General features: G+C 42.1%; 1 protein-coding gene across 2 annotated transcripts in view; it reads left to right on the forward strand.

The window, feature by feature from the left end:
* The first annotated feature begins 846 nt into the window (after positions 1–846).
* Positions 847–16,744, forward strand: part of LOC141809540 (junction plakoglobin a-like) — a 40,314-nt gene continuing 24,416 nt past the window's right edge. The window contains exon 1 of one of the 2 annotated variants that reach the window (XM_074696616.1): positions 847–1,085. The gene's annotated coding sequence lies outside the window, so the exon portion shown is untranslated. The remainder of the gene's footprint in view (positions 1,086–16,744) is intronic. The other variant, XM_074696615.1, reaches the window with a different exon arrangement.

Here is a 16,744-nt window from a genome sequence, read left to right on the forward strand (position 1 = left end):
GATTTTGTAATGCCTTAGAATTCAAATTTTTTATGTGAGGACCTTAAGCAGATATAAGATTAAAATGTGATTAAATAGATAAATTAATTACAAATCCTGTAAATAATAAAATTATTTTTTTGATCTCCTTACAGCACTATTTACCACATAATGGCTGATGAATGTACTTGAAAGTAGTGTCCACAGAAAAAACATCTTCTGAACAAAATAAACAGGATTTTGTTGTTTAAACTTGTGTATGAGAATATTCAATGATTTAGTCTTCTACCAAAATCTGTTTGAATTAAAAAGTGTTGCTTCTGATGTTGAATATTGATGTGATTAAAATTTGATTAATTACGATTAATTAATCACAAATGGCATAATCAATTCGATTAATTTTTTAATCAAGTCCCAACACTAATATATATATATATATATATATATATATATATATATATATATATATATATATATATATATATATAGTTTACAAAACCATCAAAATCAACAATAATAATAATTGTAAGAAGAAGGAGAAGTAGAAGGAGAAAAAGAAGAAGAAGAAGACAGAAAGCTGTGGGCTGAGGGCACGGGCCCTAAACTGTTTTCTCTAACTGTCCATGAGCGGCATGGTCCCATGATGTGAACACCGCTAACACTGGCAGGCTCTTTTTACTGGCAGAGCAGACAGGCCAATTTTATATTCAAAATAAAAATAGAACAACAAATAAGGACCGGACAGAAGCTTTCACCTTTTTTTTTATACTGATGAACAAAATGTTCAGACAGCGTCGAATTACGCAGTGTGAATGCGTCTCTGCTTTTTCGATTGGAGTGAGACCTCTTCTCTACCTCCTCCTCCTCCTCTCCTCCTCTCTGTGACGCTGTAGCGGAGCCGCTGCCGGTGCTTCTTCCCCTCCTCCCCCTCCTTCTCTCCCACCTCCTCCTCCTCCTCCTCTCCCTCACTCCGATGTCTCAGCTCCGTGAGGCGGATCAGCACCGCGCGGAGCATCGCGAGTTCCCCAACAGACGGACACTCGGAGGCGGATTAGCTGCGCAGGTTTCACCGGGAGAAGAGTGGAAGTCGCTGTCGGGAGAACCAGGTGAGATGCTGACCTGAGACAGTGTGCACGTGACCGCAGCACGAGCTCAGTGTGCAGTGATGAAGACTGACCACAGTCATCATCACCATCAGACACACTGAGTGAGGGCTGCAGCCTGATTTAAGTACAATCAGAACACACCTGGAGAAGAAACACACACACACACACACACACACACACACACACACACACACACACACACACACACACACACACACACACACACACAGGAATAATGTGTGTTACCTGCAGAACAGAGCAAAGAGTGCAGGCTTGAGGTGATGATGATGATGATGATGTCTGTTCATAAGAGATCTAAGAGAAATGAGACATTCAGTTCTCAGGGCTTTGATGTCGCTGCCTCATCTGTGTGTGTGTGTGTGTGTGTGTGTGTGTGTGTGTGTGTGTGTGTGTGTGTGTGTGTGTGTGTGTGTATGTTTGTGCATGCAAGTGAGTGTGTGTGTGTGTCACTCCCAGCAGATGTTTTTGGTGAAGCTGTGAAATGAATCTGTGGTGTAGACAGTCCTTCAGGACAAACACACACTCACACACACACACACACACACACACACACACACACACACACACACACACACTCACACACACACACACACACACAGAACCACACACACACTCACATTCCCTGGCAGTGACAGTGGGTGTAGCAGCTGATGACTCGCCAAGTGTGTGTGAGCATCGGTGCGTGTGATTGGGTGGTGCTCTGTGCTTGCTCAATATTTGACTGTGTTTTTAAACTGCATGAGTGTATCTAGGCTCAGGTGTGTGTGAGTGATCTTAAACATATGTGTTGGCATGAAAACGTGTGTGAGACAGCATATGTTTAATATGACCTTTCCCCTGTTGGACCCATACACAGTGTAACACATGGGTGAGGCATATTGGAAATGCTGACTCAGAATAACTTTCCCTCACCTAACTACAGATGAAGAGGTGGAGATAAGGCAGCTTTTAGCCTCCCGGCTGTCGGTGAGGAGGCGCAACGACCGCCTGTGTGTTCACTGGTCAGTCATTTTTGCCCTGAAAATTGGCTTTCTGAATGGATGTGTATGAGGTTTCCAGCGCTTCTCAAGCTAGCCTCCGGTTGACATACAAGGAGCTGCACGTTTTAGCATTTCAGCATTGACTTCATTTTCAAGACCTGAGGTTGCTTCTTGGATACAGCTCACCAGATCCTTCTCAGCTCCATCATAGTGCCAGATATAACCGGTTCAGATCCTGGTTGAAGTGTTGACCCACACTGGCTCGCCTTGTGGAGTTCTGGTTATCAAAGGAGCCCTCCAGATAAAAGAAAAAAGACTTACATTGTTGCTGGATTCTGACCAAAGCATGCATAATACAGACGAAGTCTCTGTGATGTCACCCATGTGTTCTTGATATAGCGTGACGAAGCAGATCATTGGTGGGGGCTGTATTGGAATTGCTTACTCAAGAGGCGACCTCTGAGCCCCCACTAAAAGCTATGGGCTGCCAGGCCTGTCATTCACATGAGCTGTGCCTCTGATTGGTCAAACTATAGAGTTAGAAAAAATAGTCCCATATAGCCAGAGGCACTGCATGCCAGCGATAGAGTGTAATAAAATGGACGCCATCTTGCTTGACTCAATGTGAGGTCTCCACAAAAACTGCTCCCCCTGGTGGCTGGCTGCAGTATAGGTCAAAAACTCAATCTCCCCAGTCGTCCCAGATGGGCTGTGGTCAAACTCTAAAAAATAAAAAAAACCTGGTAGAAACGTTTCTCACATCCATATGCTGTGGTGATTTGAAAATATTATTGGGCTATGTTGTATTAAATTCCTCTTTTTTTTTTGAAAAGTTTCTTTTTCATTAGTTATTAGAATGTAAAAAAAGGCTTTACTTCAAGTTTAACAATGAATGACAGCTGACGTTCTTGTGTAGTCTTTTTGGGATTGTTTTTTTTTTTGTGTTTTTAAGGAAGTACTCACCAGAGCAGGTAGGCACCTGTATCCACCCTGGAGTGGTCCCGATGGGTTTTTGAGTAGTTCAGCATGAGTTCGGCTACAGTGAGAGTAGTAGTACCCACTGTTAAAGCTAATTAGTTTGTTTTTAGCCCTATGTGTAACTGTTCCTGTGAGCTGCTTCGTGTGCACGTTAATTGCTCAGCTGTGTCGAATCAAGCAGGAGGAAAGGAGACGGTAAATGTGAGCAGGTGAGATCAGTTCGGGTTTCTCATCAAGCTATCTACTGAGCTGTGTGTGTACCAAAATCCAAGAGCTGAACAGACAGCCGGTAAGATCACACTTATTTTTTAGTGGATACAGCAAGGCACTAATTGTGATGGTGAGGCACTGTGGCGTGGGGGAGAAATGTTTGTGATTGTGTTGGATCCATGGCCACTAGTGAGGAAATTAGAGAAAGTGATCATTGAAAGGTCAAACTGAGTGTTCAACTGTTCAACAGAAACTTAGCTGTCTTGGCGTCAGTCTTCAGTCCCAAATCCCTCTGCAGCCTTCTCCACCGGTCGTACATTTCTCCAATATTCAGTCTCTGTTGGCACCTGTTTCGCTCATAATTCTTCCTTGCTTCAGCCTTTTCCTTGAAACGTTTTCATTTTATTCCCTTCCCTGTGGAGGGTAACAGTAACAGCGTCCTGGTTTGGGTCTTCTCTGACTCCATGGCACTTCGGTAGCTGAGCAGCTAGCTGACGTGTGAGGGGTAGTGGGGAAGGACGAGGTGGAACCATGGGCATGACGATGCGAAGCGAGGGAGATGGAATGGATGGACTCGTGTGCGGTTCGGATTGGTCAACTAGTATGCAGCTTTGCAGTGGATATACTGAAGGGATTTTTTTCGTTCTTTTTGGTCTTTATATTGTGTAGATTGGACCATAGGTTCATTACAGCGGTATAAATGGTATTATTAAGATGTACAAAGTGTCCAAATCGTAGACCATAGCTTTAATGTCAGAATGACTGTTCTGTCTGTGTTCAAAATGATCTGTCACCATTACTTGAAATTTTATGAATCAAAAGTATCAGTGGTATCGATATTTGGTATCTGTGAGTGCTGAAGAGGGGGTACTTTTACTGGTATTGGTCTAGAAAAAAAGTGTTATTGAACATCCCTAGTATTTATTAATGTTTAAACACAGCTCATCTGGAATGACTGGGGTTTTTGACCCATACTGCAGACAGTCACCAGGGGGAGCATTTTTTGTGGTGATCTCACAGCAAGCTAAACAAGATGATGTCCATCCATTGTTTTTCACAGTCCATGGTTCTGATAGAGAAATTAGCTGTGTAGACCAGAGATGTTTGTAGGTCGTATGTTTTGTTAATACTGTAACGGCCTGTTTTTTTGTTTTGTTTTTTTCTTTTTACTTTGGCTTGATGTGTATTTGTTTTCTGATCTTTCTGCTGCCAGCCTCAAAAAACTATTGATGAACTGTAGCCTTTAGCACTTCCACATAGGTTTTATATTTTTAGACCCAAGCTTTCCGCTTGATTCCAACGCATCAATTTGGACAGAGCAGATCAACAGGACAGGAAGAAGGTACTGGCACAACATTAAAACATCCTGTTGACTTCCAAAATAAAATACACTGCCTGACCACCAGATTGTACTCAACTTTATGTCAACAATGAACAGACATAATGGGTGGAGCAAAGATCTGGAACCAACAGGTTTGAGCTTTTACAGCCCAATGAAGACAACATGGATGAGAAGAGACTCATCACTGGGGTTGGATGCCTCAGTGAGTTGATGGATTAGGGAACATGTAGAGCAGGAACATGGACCAGAGCTGTTCTAAAATGTGTGATCACAATGATTTGCTATCTCATTGTTATGGGTCCTAAACAGCGTCAACATTAAGGGGATTACATGCCATGTTTAAATCTGTAGTATCATGTGTGAAAGCTCAATGAGTGTTTGTAAGGTGTTTACAATTGTGTGCACACTGTAAAAAACTGAAATCTCATCAAGTGTTTTTGTGGTATTTTCAGTGGTAAATAAATGTCTTTTTAGACTTCACATGAGCCACATTAACCTGCAGATGTAAGCTGTAATTAAGGCTGACAAACAAAACCATTCAAGGGGCTTTCACACCAATGTCAGTCCTACGGACTTTCCTGTGTGGTCCAAACCAAAATGATAGATGTGAAACCTCCTCTGTACCTTGGTCTGGACCAAGCAGGACCATGGTCTGGACCAAACAAGACCATGGTCTGGTTCATGCACAGTGTAAAGCATTATTTGGAAAGATTAGATTAGATTAGACATACTTTATTAATCCCCGGAGGGAAATTCAAGTTGTTTGGGCACTCTTCCAAGCAAGGTTAAAGGTTAAGACCTTTTTACCAATGACAGGAAACTATGACATGACTACAATTTCTGTGATTAATTTTGTTGTGATGGTGGACACTGGAGCCTAACTGTCAGACAGAAAAAGAACAGAAGAGCAGAAGAAAGATAAACAGGAGAGAGATAGAGAACCAGCTAAAGCCAAAACACAAGCTAAAGGCTAAACATAGGTTAATGTGACTCCAACCCACAGTCAGCAGTTATTCTGCAGTGGTCTGTTCAAACTTGAGAGTCAATCAATAAAATGAAGAGCCAGGTTACGTTAGCTCTGGTAGATGAGCTCTGGTACGACAGAACCAGGATTCACTTATGTTACACGTTACAGACACGTCTCAGAGCACCGGGCTGTGAGTTGAGCTAAATATAGACAGCTACTAATCTAGGGTACAAACTGACAAAGTTAGCTTGTTGTTATGCTTCAAAGCATAGCTCGACCTAACTTTTAATAAATACCTTACCTCATGGAGCCAGATCTGGTAAAAAGTTGTCTTGAACAAAGAAAAGTAGAGTTAAAAATAAGATCTGATCTCCATTCATTTCCAAAACCAACACACGCCTTGTTCAGAGTCACATCTTCACCACACTGTGTGTGAAACTCCAGGCCAAAAGGTGGCGCTGAAGTCCAATTAAAACAGACCCCTCTCACAGCACTGTTAAGACTGACTGTTATTTTGACTTCGTTTGACACAAAGTGCATACATTACTTGCATTACTTTTGACTTGCCAACTAAGCCATTTGGGAGTATTGTTTTTAAGTGAAATGTTCAGATGTGTCCTTTTTTCCGTTCTGACAGACAGAATGGACCTCTCTTGCGCTGTGGTTAACGAGCCCATGCTGGCACCTCAAGTTGAGATATTTTATATTGTCATGCAATTTATAAATAAGAGGAGGGATACACAGGGTAACTAAGGGTAGAAGACATACCCGTTACATGGCCCACAGTGGTGATTTTATCACAATACAGCTATCCTCCTAATGATACAGCATCCATCACACTTGAACCCATTCATCTTCGCTGACAGATTGAGACAGAAGCAACTTCCAACATCCTGACTCAGGATTATCAGTAATTTTGATATGCTTATGGCTACAACAGTTCATTTTAAAGTCACTGTGGAGCATACTATCTCCCCTTTGCTGTTTCATTTGATAGATGTCTGTACCTCCTCTTTTGATCCATATCTGAACATTCAGATTATATCTGATAGCTCTAAATAAGAACCCCATTAGAGGCTGGTCTAGCTTTGTTAGCCCTGGGTTGTGTCAGTCATCAGAATGAATCCAAACAACCTGAAGCAACAGCCTGGTAATCTGTGTGTGACTTGTGTTCTTCCCTCTGTACTGCTGAGAGCCAGGTTTATTTATTGATCTGAATGTCCCTCTGATGGACCCTCTGAATGTGTGATGATCTAACATCCTTACATTTAACATTTGTGGTGTGAAGTCTAAAGCTTCACGTGTTGATATATAAAACATGTGAACAGACAGAATGGTCCAGTTTCTACCAAGCGTTTCAGATCGGTTTGTCTCGGTAAAGCACGCATTTTGTGGCGTTTCCTTTGACTAAAACCAAGACAGGTCCCCAAATTACCGATGCTGGTCCCACTTTTTGGTACCCTTCTGTTGGGGTGTCAGACATACTGATCCAACCCCAGAAGGTGGAGCTACAACACTGCAGTCCACTGATTGGTGGAATCAGTGGGGTACATTGTGCCGCGCCACTATGGAGTCACACTGTTACGTGGCTGTCAGCATCTGGCATACACACGGCTTACACGCCGCCAACCACAAGGGGGCATGTTTGGCAAACATTAACAGGATCAGGCTTTACTGAACCAACCCGTACTAAACTGTACTGATCCCAACCCAGTGGTGCTGGTATTATGACCTCTTTTTTTCAGTAACATGTTACAATTTCCAAACCAAAGGTAAGATCTGTGTTTCTATTTTTTTTTCCCCATTTTCCTTAGTAAGAAGATATATTTTCTTGATTCTTGCAATTTTAGAGATTGACGGAAATGTGTTACAAATGTGGCAAATCCCATTTTCATCACAAGGGCAACTCACAAGGAACACACTAGCTGTTTGACTTCTACCTGAGCGATAGGTGAGTCCCATCTTTCACTGTAACTCCCTCTATTCCATGACCCGAGCCCTCCATTTAGCATAAATACATCTGTTAAGGAGCAGAGCAACATAACGTAGACTACCTGCAGCGAGACACACGTTGATAAGCAGGGGCTTGTCCTGACTTTTAGACTTGAGTGCCCCGACTGGGGCACTAGGGATTATGTGGGCCCACATTCCAGTATCATTTATTTCTGCTTTTTTGTGTTAAAAATAAAGGGTCAACTGGCTACAGCTTTAACCAAGATGAAACTGATTTGAAAAAAAAAACAAAAACAAACCAGACTGAAACAAACAGTACAGTAAAGCTTTATTTAGTCCTATTTTGAAATTTGAAAAGTATATTTTTATTTTTAATTTTAAAGGACATATGAAACTTCTACTGGTAATCTCTGCATGCTCCTTTGTAACAAAACATGAAGACTCATATCATTAGTCATTTTAATCGCAATCACAATTTTGCCAATTCATGCAGCTCTATGAGGCAGTGGGGTTGTTGTGTGCAGCTGCTGGATGTAATTAAAAAGTAACTTTTAATCTCAATTAGTTTTAAAATCAAGTAATCGGTAAAGTAACTGAATTACTTTTTAAAGGAGTAATCAGTTACCAGCTTCAGGACCAGATGAATGCGGCTCATATTGAGTATAACAAGGCAATTTTTACTTAAAATGTAAGGTATTTATTCTGAAGTGGAGCAGTGGATAAACTGACCTGACAGTTCAGTATTTTCATCACAGTGAGGAAAACCTGAACTATGTCTACCAACATCAATGAAGATTGACAATCAATCAGTAGAGATCAGCTGGGTGTGTGTGATGGAGTGCACGTGTCAGGGCTTCACTCTGTCTGAGCAGGGATCGTGCAGGGAAGTCACACTGCACAAACAGGCTGCAGACTGTGTGAAGTGTCAGTGTACAAAGTGAGGAGGAAGAGGAATGCTGGGAGTTTCTTCTCTGGTAGCCTGAGCTAAACGCTTCGTTAAACCTGAGCTGGATTCACGTTGGCACAAAACACCGACCCTCATCCTGAAATGTTTAGAGTGAGCTCCATATATAAAAGTATGCAGCAGAAATTTTACCCATAATCCCTCTGCTTCCTCCTGTGGCTTTTGCAATTTGCTTTGAAGTCGTGCCCCCCCCCCAGCCTCTCACCTGACAGGGAAGATTTCATGCTCTGAGAAACAGGTTTGCGCACAAGGAACTTTGGAAGTTTCAAGTTTTCAAGAGTGTGTGTGTGCATGTGTGTGTGTGTGTGAGTTTCCAAGACTGTAGTGAAGTAGTGAAGTATTGAATGTATTTGCTTCCTGATGATGGACACCTGGTCAGGTAGTTTCTAACAGACGCAGTGAACAAAGCAGCTTCTCCGCACCCTGTTGAAAGGGAGTCAAACCAGTGACGCTGCTGGATGACAAATAAAAATGTTTCTGTAGTGTACAAAAAAAACTTCAACAGCTGAGAGGTACTTCTGCTTGTTGCCATGGTGAACCTGTGCAGGTCTGAGCTGCAGGTGTGTGTGTGTGTGTGTGTGTGTGTGTGTGGGGGGGGTTGTGTGTGTGTGTGTGTGTGTGGTTGTGTGACTGTGTATGTGTGTGTGACAAAGAAATGGCGAGGGCAGCAGAGCTTTACACCAGTCATCAGTCTAAATAATAATGTTCTATTAGACAGCCAGAACATACTCACACACACACACACACACACACACACACACACACACACACACACACACACACACACACACACACACACACACACAGGAGCTACAACTGCCTGTTTAAGATGTGTAATACCATGTTCTGTGTGAAAGGTTTGAGGTTGTATCAGGATTTGATGCCGGTTCACCTTTTAATGTTGCAACACCCATTACTCCTAAGATGGAAGTGTGTGTGTGTGTGTGTGTGTGTGTGTGTGTGTGTGTGTGTGTGTGTGTGTGTGTGTGTGTGTGTGTGAGAGAGAGAGAGAGAGAGGGAGAGAGAGGGAGAGAGAGCATGTAGTAGTTTGGAGCAAAAACAAAAATTTAATCCCTACTTAGGACGGCTCTGACATCACTGTGTCATATTTAGGAACTAAACCAAGTTGGGGTGGCATGGAGCAGACACCTTATCATTAGATCACATGAGCTATAGTTAGAAACAAGAATTTATCTGTATTGATGACATTGAAATAATTCAAACTGATCCAAACATTGTTTAGTCCCTGGCCGTAAACACCTTAATTTTTGCTGTGAGGTTTAAAATATAAACCTGGAACTTAATGGGGAGCGGCTCACTTTTGGAGGCTGCCTCAGAGGATGTTTGAGGAACTGCAGTTTTTTGCTCCACTTCATGTTAAGGGCTAAGAGGTTACTGTGCTGTGTTATTGTTGGTCAGTAACAATATATGGCACTGAACACACACACGCACGCACACACGCACACACACACACACACACTAACACAAACACACGCTATAGGGATGGGTACGAGTACTTGCCATTGACCTCATTAAAGGAGGTCCTTGACTTACGTGGTTCTTCATTTTTGACCTTACAAAGCCAATAAATATATGTACGTAAGAAAGGCTTCGAAGTTCTGCCCCAATGTTCGTAAGCTCCTACGACTCGCACTAGTTTTTGACGCAGAGTACGTATCAATACACAGCTATGCAGTTCTACACTGTCATCAGCATCATCCGCTTTGTCTCAAGTTGTGTCATAGTGTCGATTGTCTGTGTTAGTGCTCTGTAATTTTCTCGGTATCCTCACCTTTTTTGTGTAATTTCCCATGAATGTGAAGTATAATACCTTTATTTGGGTAGTTATTTAGAGATTTAGGGTAAGGGTAAAAATCTGACTTACACAGCATTTCAGGTTATGATGCGTGGTAGTAAAGGAAATTACATAACTCGAGGACCGCCTGTATTTGAATCACATTTTTATTCACACACGTGTACAAGCGCTGCTTTTGGCGACATAAGTTGAACACACACAGCATTACACATGTGACCCAGATTTTCGTCTTGGCCTTGCTGAAGATACTAGGCCGGAAAATAACTAATAGGATACAAACTTATGACGTCTCCGGCCACGAGCCAGATTTCAGCAAAAACACCTGTTTTACAGCAGCTACAGCAACTCATTGGGAACATGTTATTACACCGAAATCAAAACAAATATGGAACCATCTGCTACACCTGAGACATGTCAGTCAAGATAAGTAATGTCTGGAAGTACTTTGACAAAAACCATGAAGTTAATGTGCAGTGACAGATACATGGCATTTAACTCAAACACGCCGTAAAAACTATTTCAATGCTTAACCACATGAGCTCAAAGCAGGGGAAGGAAACAGCAGAGACAGAAAACAGGAAGTCTCACATCACGTCAGGTGCTAGCCTTGTTAGCACATGTTGTTGTAATGAAACCAGAGTGGAGAAGAATAGCCTGCTACCAACCAAAATGCTAACTGGAGATATGCTAACATTAAGTTTTGTGGAAGATGAAGTCTTCATACAGCTGATGGTGTTCGTAAGAGTACAAGCTACCGCCACGCAGAACAGCATCGACCAGAAAAGAAAAGATGGATGGGAAGACTGGAATTATGGTCCAAGAGGTCTGTGTTCAACAGACACTATTTAAGTTTACAGTTTAAATAAAAGTACAAATAATCTGTGAGTACCGGAGAATTCCTTCAGTAGATATTTAAAGAAATCGAGTACAGGAGCTACTGTAAATTCCCATCCCTCACACGCACACACGTGTAATTTCCAACATGCACAACATTCCTGCTGAATGCACACACTGATTACTGCGTGAGGGGAATGGTTCAGTGTGTGTGTGTTTGTGTGTTTGTGTGTGTCATGGAGGTCTACTCCACATCCGTGCCAACCCACTGGCCAACTACAGTCCACCTCTCTTTTTCTCCTTCCACTTACTGTGTGTGTGTGTGTGTGTGTGTGTGTGTGTGTGTGTGTGTGTGTGTGTGTGTGTGTGTGTGTCTGTGTGTCTGTGTGTCTGTGTGTTTATAACAGCAGCCATGGCTACAGAGGAGGAGAAAAGAAGAAAAGAGGAGGGGGAGTGGAAAGAAGAGGAGTAATAGGGGGAATAGAGATGAGGAAAGGCAGAGAAAAGAGGAAGATAGCCAGCGGGGCTATGTGCATTGGTGTGTGTGTGTGTGTGTGTGCGTGTGTGTGTGTGTATGTCGGACGGGGGGGTCTGTGTGTGTCTGATTGTCTGTGTGTGTTTAGTGTGAGGACAGGAAGCCAAGTGTAAAGAAATAATCTTGACAAAGCCTGGAAATGTAGCAGCTCAGCACCAGTGAGCCCCCTCCCCTCCCACTCAGCCACTCTCAGCTCTGATGTTTCATTTAAAATAAATCTACACTGCACCTGGATTTTTCGGATTCCTTTTTTAAGCATTCAGTGAATCAAACATGCTGACAAATATTTTTATCCTGAGGGAGTTGTTGTAGTTTTGGAGCGTAGATCATTCAGATTCTGCTTCATCACAGTGATTCATGGGAAATGGTGGAACCTAAATAAAGGCGATTTGTGTTTGGGGATTATTTCTTTGTTGTCAAAATACTTCTTTTCAGATATACCATTGGAGAGCCTGTTTATTTGCCTATTAAATGGCAACAGCGTTGGAAGAGCTGAGTATGTGGTCAGAGCATGTTAAACATTTGCCAAGTCTAGTCTGCCGATGCCAAACAGCTGACTGACTCTTTTTTTGTCATTGTTTGGTGGATTGGATGATCGAAGTCACAGGATAGCTGTCTGCAAAGATGGCCCCTCTCAACTTCAGCTTTTTTCCTCATCCTGACATAAGTGAAGGTGGGAGAAAGGTCGAACCATGTTCTTTTTGAATTCAGATGGCGAGCTCAGGCAAAACTGCGCTGCTTGTTCCTCAAAGCAACTTTCAGATTATTTTATTTTTGAGGCTTTCTACAGTCAAAAAACACACATTTACTCTGCTGATGATCTTTATCTGAAGGTTCTTGTCCTCTGTGTTTATTTTTGGTGATTGATTGGTTTATGACAGCTGTAGGTTCATAATATATTCTCCTCATACACAGTGGGGGAAATAGGTATTTAACGCGTCAACTTTATCTCATTACATTTATTTCTAAAGATGCAATTTAAACAAAATCTCTCAAATAATCCACACATGAAAAGAAATCACAACGTTCAGGTCCATAAATAATGATTATGGTGAATTAAGTACGAAAACACAGGAAAAAAGTATTGAACACACCATGGAAAGGCTGTATACTTTGGCAAGGAAATGCACCATACCACCTGAAATCTGTCAGTAATTATTACTTGAACTTCTAATTAGTGCAAACCAACATCAGTTGGGCTAGAGCAAATTGATGGTCCTATAAAAAAGGTCGTTTTTTTCACTAAGCAGTTAAATACGATACACCTCATGATGGGTACAGGCACAACAAGCTCTCTGAAGACATTCACAACCTGATTGTTGCTCAGCATCAGAATGGAACTGGTTACAGACTTATATCAAAGCACCTGAATATTCCAGTCAGTACCGTTGGGGCCATTATTCACAAGTGGAAGAAGCACCACCTTACCATCAACAGGCCCCGCACAGGAGCTCAATGCAAGATTTCTGACCAGGGAGTCAGAAAGATAGTCAGAAGAGTACTCAACGAGCCAAGGACCACCCTGAAAGTGCTCCAGAAAGACTTGGAGGCAGAAGGTACAATTGTTACAGAGAAAACAATAGACAATGCACTCCACCGCCATGGCCTCTATGGACACTCAGCCTGTGAGACTCCATTCCTCAAGAAAAGGCATGTTGAAGCTGGTTTAAAGTTTGCTAAACAGCATCTTAACAAGCCTGTAGAATACTGGGAGAATGTTGTCTGGTCAGATGAGACCAAAACTGAACTTTTGGGCTGTCATACTACAGACCATGTTTGGAGGAGAAATGGCTCTGCACATCAGCCAAAAAACACTACACCAACAGTGAAGTTTGGAGGTGGAAGCATCATGGCATGGGGTTGTTTCCCATCTCATGGTGTTGGCAAATTTCATATAATTGATGGAGCAATGAATGGAGCCATGTATGGGGAAACTCTTGATATGAATCTGCTGCCATCCACCAGGATGATGAAGATGAGACGTGGCTTGGAACCCTCCAGCAGGACAATGATCCAAAGCACACTGCAAAGTTGACTCTCAAATGGTTTGAAAAAAAGAAAATCAATCTGTTAGAATGGCCTAGTCAATCACCTGACTTAAATCCAATTGAACATTTGTGGAAAGAACTAAAGAAAAGGGTTCACCAGAGGGCACCAAAGAATATTCCAGATTTAAAGACAATCTGTGCAGAGGAATGGGCCAAAATCACACCTGAGCAGTGTGGGCCATTAGTTCAAACATACAAGAAGCTTCTGGAAGCTGTCATTGCAAACAAAGGCTTCTCCACTAAGTATTAGATGAGTCTCAGTTAGCGTGTTCAATACTTTTTTCTAGGGATGCACGATATTATCGGCACGATATCGGTATCAGCTGATAAAAGCTTAAAAACACGTTTATCAGTATCGGCAGATATTAAAATTTCTGCCGATATGCACAGCCGATGAGGTGCTACTCAGTTAGGATTATAATTATTTTCCATCTGAAAAATAAGCTCCTTAAATAAAATGTAGCACTTTATTTATTTGCACTGCAGAGCTCTGTGTCTGTCACCAGGTTGTTACAGTAGCTCTAAAATAATCAAATGCAACTTGGTTATGTTTAAAAATGCATTGTACATTTAAAGTTCATGTGATCTAAAGAAATTATTTTTCTGTATTTCAATACTGAATGTCTTGAGTTTGAAAAAATAATACATTTCTTATTTATGGTAAAATCAAATGTTTTTGTCTTGTTTTATGTGTGTTTCTTAAACAAATAAGACCGTCACAATAAGAGTAACATATAAATGCCAGTACAGGATAGACTTAGCTTTCATTACAGTGAAAAAAACAAACAAACTTGTGATTATCGGTATCGGCCAAAAGGGGTTTTGATATATCGGCATATCGAATATCGGCAAAAATCCATTATCGTGCATCCCTACTTTTTTCTTGTGTTATCCTACTTAATTGCACATAATAATTATTTATGGACCTGAACGTTGTGGTTTCTTTTCATGTGTGGATTATTTGAGTTAATACCAATGTCTGGTAGAAATTTTGTTTGAATTGCATCCTTGGAAATAAATGTGATGAGAAAAAAATTGACATGTTCAATGCTTATTTCCCCCACTGTATATTCTTGTAATCTTTTTTTTTTTTAAAGAAAGATCATATCAAGTATGTTAAGAAAATATGGGGATTAGAGTTGACATTCACACACACAGACACCTAGGGACAATTTAGGGTGCTCAATTAACCTGGTGAGCATGTTTTTGGACTGTGGGAGGAAGCTGGAGGACCCATGCATGCACGGGAAGAACATGCAAACTCCACGTAGACAGGCCCACCTGCCAAACTGGGAATCGAACCGCTGACCTTGCTGTGAGGCTGCAGCGCTAACGGTTGCGTCACTGTGCAGCCCTGTAATCTGTTTCCTTTTTTTATGATTTGTTGTTGTTTTTTGGGATGAAATAAATAAAGTCAAATCAAATCAAAATCAAATCATGAAATGTTAACTTCTTCCTCTTGCAGTGGTCTAGCCCAGTGAAGGTCATGGAGAGCAGAGGAAATCGGCAGGCAGAAATTCAGGTCCACACAAATGCTGGGATTTCCCAACATGTTACCAAGCCTGGTTGTACGGCTACTATCATATCATATGTAAATTTCATTTCATCATATAGAGTCATACATGGACAAAACAGTTGCTATCTCTCAACCAGTGGCGGTTGCTGGTCAGTCAAGGAGGGGAAGCTAATTGTTTCTGGCCTACATCATAAATTTGTTTACTTATTCAAACGTAAATTCCACCCTCCGTGCCAGCTTGCTCACAGCTGAAGCTGCTATGTGAGACTACGACAGGCTGCAAGTGTGAGTGACAGAAGCTCCACAGCTGTAGCTGTAGCTGCTTATTGGTGAAAAGAGAGAGAATCTTTAAACACAATGCTGTGTTGTTTTTAAGAAGGGTAAACTTGCTGGGGATCGATAAAGCCTCCGGATCAGTCCAGAACAACTGAATGCAGAACTCAGAAGATGCTCCGGTGGAGGGTTATACTTCAAGATCGCTGACTGGCTCATTCCGCTGTCAATCAAAAAGGGATTCGGCCTCAGACAGATCATCCAATCATCATGCAGAAGCCCAGAGTCCAGGCCAGCCCACTGTCTCATAGACCCCCAGAGACGCTGAGTGTCCGATGGGCAGGACAAAGCCCTGCGTTTATCCAATGACCGTCCAGTTTCCACAGTGGATCAACCCACTCTACGCTTCCCCGCTGAAGTCAGAAGACACTCAGCGTCTGACTGTGTTAAAGCGTTGAGACGCTGCGGGGATGAATGGGAAGGGGGTGGAGCCAGTTACCTGCGATAGGTAGCTGATTCTGAACAAAAGATGAAGCTCATATTATGGCAATGAAATGTTCACACAGCAGAACATATCACCACCTTTTTTAAGGACATTTTAGGGGAAGCTGAGCTTCCCTTGGAGTCTTAGAGCAATCACCACTGCTCTCAACCATCGCTGTTGTTACAAGAGCACAAGAAAATAGAGGCAAAGTCCATCGTCTGACCAGGGTGGTGAGCTTCTCACCCTCAGACTGTGTAACAAACAGACGCAGTCTCCCTGACATCACCCGTCTGTTTCTTAAAACAACATTTTGAAGCAAATCAGCTGGCACAGCCATATTGGAAATGGGGCGGGCTTTGAATCTCCACACTAACAGCTATAGGGTGCCTGTCAGTCAGGTGAGCTGAGCTCTGCCTCTGATTGGAGGAACTCCGGATCATGAAGTCTGTTAAACTACTGAGTTAAAAAACAATGAGGGTTTCAGTTAGGAGACATTTTTTGTCCCAGACTGTGAATATGTTTATTTGTGCTGTGAAAACGTCTTTTTTCGTTTGGCTTGGTGAGTAAGTGGTTCTTTAGCCTCAAGCAGAAACAGCAGATTTTAGCACAGCCACATTGTCCCAGATGTTTAGAGCGGGGGTTGCTGCTTGATCACAACATGATTCAAAACAAAAAGTAGAGCATGGGCGCCCCTCGATGACTTCACTGCCAGGCGACACAGGACTTGTCAAAGGGACA

The sequence above is a fragment of the Halichoeres trimaculatus genome, unplaced genomic scaffold (assembly GCF_033239565.1).
Source record: "Halichoeres trimaculatus isolate MK-OKI-2021-1 unplaced genomic scaffold, fHalTri1.1 fHalTri1_scaffold_20, whole genome shotgun sequence".
Lineage (NCBI taxonomy): Eukaryota > Metazoa > Chordata > Actinopteri > Labriformes > Labridae > Halichoeres > Halichoeres trimaculatus.